Genomic DNA, 10634 nt, shown 5'->3' with positions numbered 1-10634 from the left:
TAAAATTTAAAACTTTTTTTTTTTCCTCCAATGGATTGGTGGTGGTGCCCATCTGTAATCCCAGCACTTGGGAGGCAAGAGGCAGGCAGATCTCTGAGTTCAAGGCCAGCCTAGTCTACAGAGTGAGTTCCTGGACAGCCAGGGAAACAGAGAGAAACACTGTCTTGAAAACAAACAAACAACAACCACAAACTTTTTTTTTTCTTTTCTGTATTGAATTTGTGGCAATGGGGATTTTGATCAGTTGGTAGAGGATTTGCCCAGAATGCACAAAGCTCACCCCAGGAGTGGCAATTCATCCTTGAAATCCACGCCTTGGGAGGCAGATGTAGAGGAGGATCAAGAAATTCAAGATCTTCCTTAATTACATTGTGACTCTGAGGCCAGCCTGAGCTACATAAAATTTAATTTAATTGTGTTTGTATTGAACATACACAGACCTTTATTTTTACTTCTTAAACCTCACATAGTATTTAGATTGCATTAGTTAGAAGTAAATTACAGAGGAGGCACACAAGTTGCATATAAATTCCTTGTTTTTTTTTTTTTTTTTTTTTTTTTTTAATGGTTTTGGTATCTGTGGAGATGTCGGAACCAATCCTGTCAATGCTTAGAGATGGTGTCCAGCTAAGTTCTGGACACAGAGAGAGAGATTCAGAGCAAGAAGAGAGGCCAGCACCCACAGAGGAGATGGCAAATGGGGTAGAAAGGGGATGATGGGGAACAGCAGATACCACTTGATGCCAGCATGAGGACCACAGAAGGCATGTGCTGAGCATCAAGGGTTTGGGGGGGGTGTCTGTGGATATTGTCAGGAAGCGTCAGGGAAGGTGACAATGATAGAATGAGGAGTCCACAGGACTTAAAACCAAGAAGAAGCCAGGCCTGCCCTAAATGGGCGTGAGAAGCTGAGCGAGTCTGGTCAGATCTCGTACCACAGAAAGTGGAGTGGTGTGTCACACGGGCAGGATTAAGCATCCCTTTGGCCAAGCACAAGGCCCTGCCCCTCGCACACCCACATCGAGGTGTTGAAATTCAGAAGAGGTCTGAGACATCACCGCCCAGTGAGGGACAGTTTCACCCGTCTAGCCTAAAACCCTTAAGGCCAACCTGAAGGGCAGCAAGGGGGAAAAGAAAGAGCCTCTGTGGCTCAGTTTCTCTTCCTGTAAAAGGAAGAAAGTCCTGAACCATCAGGGCCTCTCACCCTTTCAAGATGGCACTTGAAGTCTACCTGAGATCATGAGCCTTGGTGGTGGTGAGTAGTAGGCTCACGAATGAATGATCCTTTGTGCAGCTGTGTGCCCGTGAGCCAGAGGAGCAGGTGAGGACGCAGACCTCTGTAGCTCATGCCTCTTCTTGCCTCAAAGGACTCCTCTCAAAAACAGGAGGGAAACTCGTGGTCAGAACAAAGCCAAGCCAAGTGTAACTAGCTAATATAGGAAATCTATCAAACAACCAAATGGATGCATTGTTATGTTGGTTTTGCTTGGCTTCTTTTTATTTTAGACAGGATTTAAATATGAAGCCATAGCTGAGCCCAGAACTCATTATATAGACCTTGACCTCACAGAGATCGGCCTGCCTCTGCCTCCAGGGAGTTGGGATTTAAGACATGTGCCACCATGCCTAGCCAGCTATGTTAGTTTAGTAATTTTTTTTTTCTTACAGAAGCCACATGTGGTTGCTTTAGAAAGATTTGAGCACTTCATGGTAAAACTTAAGAGGAAATGAAAATCGCTAGTTTCCCCACCTTTCAGATGAAGTATGTGATATGTGCACATGGTTTTATTACCAAAAGTGGAAGGATTATAACCTGCTTTTCTGATGTAGCAATACCCATTTATGTATGATAAATGGTATCTAAGTTTCTATTTTATACCCAGTTGTCAGGTCCCTTTTGGAACCAATCCTCTCCTCACCTGATATTTCTCTATTTCTCTTTCTCTCTCTTTCGTTTGAAACAACACTGCAGTAAACATGCTTACAGCAAAATTTCTTCTCATGCCTTAATTGCACTTTTAATAAATACGAAAGCTTAAGTATGCTATCAAAATACAGATTTAACAAACTTTTTTTTTTTTTCTTGTAAAAAAGATCAGCCAGCTGTGACGGCTCACACCGCCAGCACTTAGGAGACTGAGACAGAAGAATTACCTGGAGTTCCAGACCAGCCTGGGTTACAGACTGAGGTCCCTTAAAAAAAAAAAGTCAGAACCAAACCAAAGCAAACAAAATAAAAATACCACCCAAACAAAACAACCCAATTATTTGATAATTGAAGGATTTATTTATTATTTACAAATTGAAGTTATTTATTGTTTATACAGACTGCATGTGCCTGTGCACCAGAAGAGGGCACCAGATCTCACGATAGATGGTCATGAACCACCTTGTGGTTGCTGGGAATTGAACTCAGGACCTTTGGAAGAACAGCTAGTGCTCTCAACCTCTGAGAAATCTCTCTAGCCCCTTTTCTTTCTCTCTTCCTCTCTCTCTCTCTCTCTTTTTTTTTTCTTTTCTTTTTTTTTTTTTTTTTTTTTTTTTGAGAAAGGATTTCTCTGTGTAGCCCCGGCTGTCCTGGAACTAATTCTGTAGCCCAGGCTCACCTCAAACTTGATCTGCCTGCCTCTGCTTCCCTGGGATCAAAGGCATATGCCACCACTGCCTGGCTAAAGTCCTTATTCTTTAGAAACATGTATTGTAATGTTTATAAATTAATACATATGATTTGTTTCAAAATGGTCTCGGTGGGTGGCGACTGAGATAAAACAAGAGTGAATAATTACCATTAAGCCTGGATCCTTGGAGATCTAATGAGCTATTTTTTTTCTACTGTGTACATTGTTGGAAGTTTCCACATTAAATGTTACACCCAAGCCAAGACTGCAACAATAACAAAGGCAGCACTTATTAAGCACCACGACAAGGTGCCAGACACGTGATTCGGAAGGCAGACTTGAGAGGCTGATGATTCATCAACCTCACAACTGAAAGGCTAATGGAAAGCAGGCCCAGCCCCAAAGTTATAAAACTAGTCTTCAATTTCAGATCTGAATGCAAAGACTATATTCTACATGGTTGGAGACAGGGTTTCTTTGTGCAGCCCTAGCTGTCCTAGAATTCACTCTGTAGCCCAGGCTGGCCTCAGACTCAGAGATCCTCCTGCCTGGGCACTGGGATTACAGGCATGTACTGCCACTGCCTGGCTAAAGTCCTTATTTGTTAGAAATATATGTTGCAATATTTATAACTTATAACTAACACATATGACTTTTTCAAAATGATCTTGGTGGTTGGTGATTGAGATAAAACAAGAGAGATGGATAGCAGATACAGAGTTGGATACACTATAGAAAGAGCCCATCTTTTGAAAAAATGTTTATTTTATGGATGTTTTGCCTGCATGCATGTGTGTGTACCACATGTATACCTACAGGTGTTCGGGAGCCACCATGTGTGCTGGGAACTGAACTTGGGTCCTCTGCAAGAACGGCAAGTGGTCTTAACTGCCGAGACACATAACCAACTCCGGTCTTAGGCCTGCTCATGCCCTTTATAAAATCAACGTGCACACGTGTATTTCCTTTCAATGTCGGCTGAATGCGGAGAGCCCATGAGCCAACCAAGAACACACATCCACAAAACCCTGTGTTCCTTCAATTGTGCTTTACCGTGAGAGGCAAGGGCTCTTTATGAGCAGTGCACGGGTCCCCACTGCTTATTTACTTCTACTGTCTGAAGCTGCATTTAGATATCTTGCAACTCTCAATGACCACGCTTTTCCTAATTAATAAGGAAAATTAATGAGCTGAGCCTAGTAGCACAGCTACTCAGGAGGATGAGGCTGGAAGATCACAGGTGTGATGCTAACCTGGGCAACTTGAAAACAAATCTTGCCTCTGTGTGGTCGTTTGAGTAAGAATGACCCCCCCCCCCCCGCCTTCAAGGCTCCTATATTTGAATGTTTTGTCACCAGAGAGTGGCACTGCTTCTGTAGGTGTGGCCTTGTTGGAGGAAGTTTGTCCCTGGAGATGGGCTTTGAGGTTTTCAAAAGTTCAAGCCAGGCCTGGTGGTTATCTCTCTTCCTGCTGTCTGCTGATCCGGATGCAGAACTCTCAGCTCCTTCTTCAACACCATGTCTGCTGCCATGCTTCCTGACATGACCGTAAACCTCTGAACTGTAAGCCAGCCACAATTAAACACTTCCTTTATGAAGAATTGTTATGGTCATGGTGTCTCTTCACAGCAATAGAACATTGACTAAGATGCTCTGGAAAGCTAAGTCCCTATTGCTGATGCTACCATGCACTTGGGACACAGGACCCAGAAGACCTGGGTATGTCCTGAAAGCCTCCTCTTTGAGGACTAGCCTTCACAGTACCCAAAGACCATACAAGCTTCCAAAGGAGGGGGCAGCCAACACTCCTACTCTGCCTTGGCACTTATAGAACACAATGATCAGCGTGGCACAGTAGTAACCCTAAGGGTGTGGCAGTTACCATCCATTCCTGGGTGGTAGCTTACAGCTCTCTAATTAGACCTAAGGCCCGCTCAACAAGAGGGAAATCATGCCCAGCCAGTTATTTGGAGCTAGTGAAGTCATGGATCTCAGAAAAACCTATAACCACCAATTTACTAGGCCATCATAATCCCTAACCACATTCTTGTTATTTATCTTAATGCCTACAGATAAGTGTAGTTCTGACTCTTCAACAAGATAATTTCTTTTTCTAATAGATGGGGACCATTCAGAAACCCACAGCTGGCCAAAATACAGTTGTGGAGCCCAATATCAGTTGATATATTCACAACACAATTCCTGCACCTTAGCCTCAGGATTCATTGCAGAAGAGGAGGCAGAAAGACTGGAAGAGCCAGAGGTGCAGTGAGGTTACTGTGGGATTGTATTTCCAAGGAAAGTCAGAGAGCTACATCCATGAAGTCTCACCAACATGACTGCTTAAGCATGACCTGAACAAGAATGACACCAACAGACACTCTACCATGGAAGGGGGAAAGTCCATGATGCCTCAACCCCAGGCAAAGGACTACAGGCAAATGGTGAGAGAGGAAGAAAGGGTCTCGCCCAGAAGAACACACCAATTGTTTATTTAATGCCAAATGATCAAGGTCAGGCATGGTGGTGCACACCTTTAGTCCCAGCACTTGGGAAGCAGAGGCAGGTGGATCTCTGAATTTGAGGTCAGCCAGGTCTACATAGAAGTTCCAAGGCAGCCAGAGTTACAAAAAAGACCCTGTCTTAAAACAAACAAATTAACAACTACAACAAAACAAATGGTCAGCCTTGAAAACACATATGTACAAGTAACATTATACAGACTAAGCAAGTTATATCTACATATTTAGGAATTCACTCTACCACCACCAATTAAATGCAGAGCACCTGCCTAGCATTATGTATGAAGTCTTAGATTTGATCCTAGTATTGCAAGCCAGAGAGAAAAAAATATATAAAAATAACTGCTTCCCACTTGCACTTGCCTCAGGCTTTTACATGAATGACCTTAGAGTTAAATTTACCTTCTAAAACAACCCACCTTGGGGCTGGAGAGATGGTTAAGAACACTGGCAGTTCTTCCAAAGATCCTGAGTTCAATTCCCAGCAACTACATAGTGGCATAACCATCTATACTGAGTTCTGGTGTGCAGGCATACATGCAGGCAGAATTTATTTATAAATAATAAATAAATCTTAAAAAAAAAAAAGAACAACCCACCTTTATATTTCAATCCACAGCCAGACTTGCTCTTTGGTCTCAGCACGGACTGAAATTTGTCCACTCATTTTAAAAGGTCTATTTTAAAAGGTCATTTAAAAGGGTGCTCATTATATATCAGGCACTGTTTCAGGCAGGAGGAATAGGTAGACATCTACCCCACTGCCAAGAAATTCCCTTTCTCATAGGATTTGTTTCCTGATAGGAAGAAGACAGACACGCAAACAAGCAGACACTATCACTATAGTGTATTTGGTGGAATAAAGAAAAATAACTTAGGAAGTAGAAGAAGCCAGGGGAGGGAGACAGGCCAGCCTGAGAGTGAGTTCCAGGACAGCCAGGCTACACAGAGTATCCCTGTCTCAATAAATAAATAAATAAATAAATAAATAAATAAATAAATAAATAAATAAAAATTAATTAAATTGAATTTAAAAAAGGCCAGCAGAGAAGGCTTCTGTGGGAAGGTGACTAGGGGATAAGGAGCCCGCCTCCAGGGAGGAAAGAACCTGTGTAGCATTCTAAGGGAAAAGAACACTCGAAGCAGCAGATGCAGGAGCCTGAAGCAGGAGTGGGTCTGGAGTAGCCGGGACAATCTGTGAGGGACTCGTGGGAGTAGAGGCCAAAGAGTGTGTGATTGGATAGTCAGATGACACAGGGCCGAGGAGGCCGCCCTAAAGCTGTTCTTCTGAAATAGGCATCCACTGGGAAGCGTAAGCACACACGTGACCTGATGTGGACTACGTCATTTGTGCGGTTGAGACCCACCTGGACGGGAATCCAGGCGGGAACTGATTATAATAAACAAGAGCCACCAAAAGTGACGGTGGCCTGCACCAGAAGGGGTGTGTGTGTGTGTGTGGTGGGAGTCTGGAAAATCTAGAAAAGCTGGTGTGGAAAGGGAGTCTGTGAGAGAAGAGGATCTGCAAGGGTTGAGCTGGAGATACACTCTGCCTAGCACCCCTCAAAACCTGGCTTTGATCCCCACTACGGAGCTGGGGGAAGGTTTTTGATGTAACAACTAGAGGGACTCTGTTGCCATTCAGTAAAACGGAGCCACTTTGCAGCAGTGTCAGGAAAATCTAAAATCTGGATGTAGACCTGGGGTTTAGACGCCTGGCAGACATCCATGTGGCAGTGTGGACAGACAGGGGTACAGATGTGGGGCAAAGACACTTCTCTGCTGGAGCCCCGAGAAAGGCATAGAGTGGCTGTTTTGGAGCAGATCAGGGCAGGGGAGATGGCTGGGGGTGGGGGGAGTATGTGTGCTCCACCTGAGCTCTTGGAACTGACAGGAGTTGAGAACAGCCTCTTGAAAGTTGTCCTCTGACCTCCGCACTCTCGCTGTGACACTCGTGTGCCCACACTCACGCGATAATGATCAATTTGAAAAATGAAGGTAATATAAATATGAGCCAGGCCAACTAGACAATGGTAATGAAGAAAACACAGGGTGGGGGTGGGGGTGCTGGGAGACCCTGAGAGCTGAATGTCCGGAAGTCAAGGCAGATGAGGAAAGGAATCGCCTGCAAGGGAAAGGGAGCGAATTAGGATAAATCACACACGGGAAGCAAGTCACAGCTTGAACCTGGGCAGCGTCCTCATACCACACGTTCCTTTTATTTTGAGGCCAAGTATTTAAAGATTTCTTACTCACTTTGTATTTCTGGTGCCCATTAAGAATTTACAGACGTGTGGTTTTTTACAGGAGCTGGTTATAACTCTCCAAACCAACCTACACTTGGGCTCCCCAGATGATGTTTGTTGAGTTTGTTAGTTTCACTGCTTGTCAGTAAGAATGTCGATTATTTTGAGTGTGACATTCATGGACGTAACATGCAACAAGAGGTTATTAATAAATAACAAAATCAGGTCTCCTAGGATCATATCCATTAGGTGGGACTCAGCTAAAAAGAATTTACAAGATTGTGTTGAGGCTAGATGAAAGAGTCTAGGCCCTCAGTCTTTGGGAGAAAATAGAGAGAGGTATAGGAACAAAGTGTTCAGAGTCTATTAGCTTAATTAAAGGAAGACTGGAGAATGTCCTCCAGATAGAGTATAATAATCACTGTTAGGAAGGAATATTGAAAATGTCAAAAATATGGCTGGGGTTGTTGTTCAGTTGGTACTTGCCTAGTATACACACAACGTCCTGGGTCCCATTTCCATAAACTAGGCATGGTGGCTGTCCTGGCTAATTTTATGTTCATTTGAAACAAGCTAAAGTCTTCTAAGGCTAGAACCTAAATTAAAGGAAAAAAAAAAATCAGTCGGTAGGCAGGCAAGCCTATAGGGTATTATCTTAATTAGTGAGTGATGGGGAGGCCCCAGCCCATTGTGAACAGGGATACCCCTGGGCCGGTGATCCTGGGTTCTGTAAGAAAGCAGGTTGAGCATGCCTTGAGGAAGAAGCCTATAAGCTGCCTCTCTCCATGGCTTCTGCATCAGCTCCTGCCTACAGGATCCTGCCCTGTTTGAGTTCCTTCGGCTTCCCTCAATTGACTCTGATTTAGGGTATGTAAGGCAAATAAACCATTTCCTTTCCAACTTGCTTTTGATCTTGGTGTTTCATTATAGCAGTAGAAAAATAACTAAGGCACACACCCATAATCCCATCATTCAGGAGGTGGAGTCAGCAGGATCAGAAGTTCAAGATGGTAAATGGGTACTTAATGAGTTAGTGATCAGCCTGGAAACAGAAGACCCTATATAAACTAAATGAATCACGTGTTAAATATCTGATTTAAGTCTTCTCTCTGGAAATCCCACAAACATTGCAAGAGACTTGATCATACACCTTGATCATAGTCACATCCCCTATCCTCACCTGTCCCACTCTTGGAACTCGCTCTGTAGACCTGCCTGCCTCTGCCTCCCCAGGACTGGGATTAAAGGCGTGCGCCACCACCAGCTGGCTAGCACAGTACTTTTTAAGAAAGGATTTATTTGTTCTTATTCTATGTCTGTAAGTCTTTTGCCTGCATGTATGCATGTGCACTGTGAGCTTGCCTGGAGCCGTCGAAGGCCAACAGAGGGCACCAGATCCCATGAAACTGCTGTGAGCCACTACCTGGGAGCTGGGAACAAGAGCAGGAAGTGCTCTTAATCACTGAAGGGCGGGGGAGGGGAATGCCTCCAGTCCTCTAGTGAAAACAAGTACTGAACCACAAAATACTCATTGAAAAATAGTCTAGCCACTGTGGAGACAAGTTTGTTGGTTTTCCCAAACCCCCAAGATTAATCATACAATCATACAAATCAACAGGTGCACTCACCCCAGAAAAAAGGAATTTCATATTTGCACAAAAAGCTGCACATTTGTTCACAGCTACTTTATTCATAATAGCCACAAACTGAATAACCCAGGCGTCTTTCAAAGGATGGCTAAATAAACCACAGATATTCAGCAGAAAAAGGAACAAACTAATGATAATACCACTTGGATAATAGCCACAGAATTATGGGGGTAAAAAAAATATCCACAAAAAAGCAGGTCACATACTGTATGATTCCATTTCTAGAATACTTTCGAAATAGCAAAATTACAGAAATGGAGAACAGATTAATGGTGGGAGGAGTGGGGGAGGAGAAGGCTCAGCAGTGAGAAGGGCTGTATGTAAAAGGGCAGCTACAGGGATTCCTGTAGTGTTGAAAGTGTCCTGTACCACGACTGCAAAAATGTCAATATTGATGTAAGTGCTAGATCTTACTATTAGGGAGAACAAAGTAACAGAATTTGGGCTCTCTCTGCTGAGTCACTGTTGTAGTCACCAATATCTCTCTTTGTAGTCCTAGCTGGTGTAAATGTCCTACCTGCCTGCTTTTGCTTACCAAGCGCTGGGTTTGCAGGCATGCACCAACATGCCTGACTTTCCCCATCACTTTCTTTTTACTTTCTTTCTTTCCTTCTTTCTTTTTTCTTTCTCTCTCTTTCTTCCTTCCTTCTTTCCTTCCTTTTTTTCTCTTTCTCTCGAGCTTTTCTTCCTTTCTTTTTCTCTTTTCTTCCTTCTTTCTTTTTAAAGATTTATTTATTTATTATGTATACATGTACATTTATTTATTTATTATGTATACATGTTCTGTCTGCATGTACACCTGCAGCCAGAAGAAGGCACCAGTTCCCATTATGAATGGGACTTGAACTCAGGACCCATCTGGAAGAGCAAGCAGGGCTCTTAACCTCTGAGCCATCTCTCCAGCCCTCTTCTTTTTTTTAATAACTGCATATGTATGACATCAAAACACTTAAAATGTACATCATCTGGAACTCTTTCCTAGAAATATAATCTAATAGAAATCAAACAAAAAAGGTTGAATGTACCAAATGTACATTATAGTTATTTACAAGGAAATACCCAAAGTGCCCAATCAAGGAAATAAATTACACATATATTTTGCATGTAAATATAAGTAGAGTATACATTACGTATATATCCTCCCTTTACTCACTTGACTCTAATAAAGGATACAATATTGTGGCACAATATTAGCATACATAACAAATATTTTAATACTAGCAGTCTATGGAATTTTAGCAGAAATAGGTTCCTTCCCTAGAACATGTTTTTATTCATTGTTGGGGTATAATAAAAAAGGCCCCCCTTTTTTTTCCAGATTGAATTACACCATCTGATACCATAAATTTTTTTTTCAGCTGGGATTGGTGGTGCACACCTGTAATCCCAGCATTTGAGGGATAGAGACAGGGTGGCTGCAAGTTCAAAGCCAGTCTGCTCTACTTAAATTTCAGATTAGATAGTTACACAGTAGGGTTATCTCAAAACCCCTCCCACCCCACCACACACACAAAAACACACACAAAACAAAAACTAACAACAACCAAACCAAACCAAACCAAAACAGAAAAACCCTTCCACTTGAAGAGCTGGAATTTTG

Source organism: Meriones unguiculatus, chromosome 9, assembly GCF_030254825.1.
Source record: "Meriones unguiculatus strain TT.TT164.6M chromosome 9, Bangor_MerUng_6.1, whole genome shotgun sequence".
Taxonomy (NCBI): domain Eukaryota; kingdom Metazoa; phylum Chordata; class Mammalia; order Rodentia; family Muridae; genus Meriones; species Meriones unguiculatus.
Note: the sequence above shows the minus strand (reverse complement) of the source record.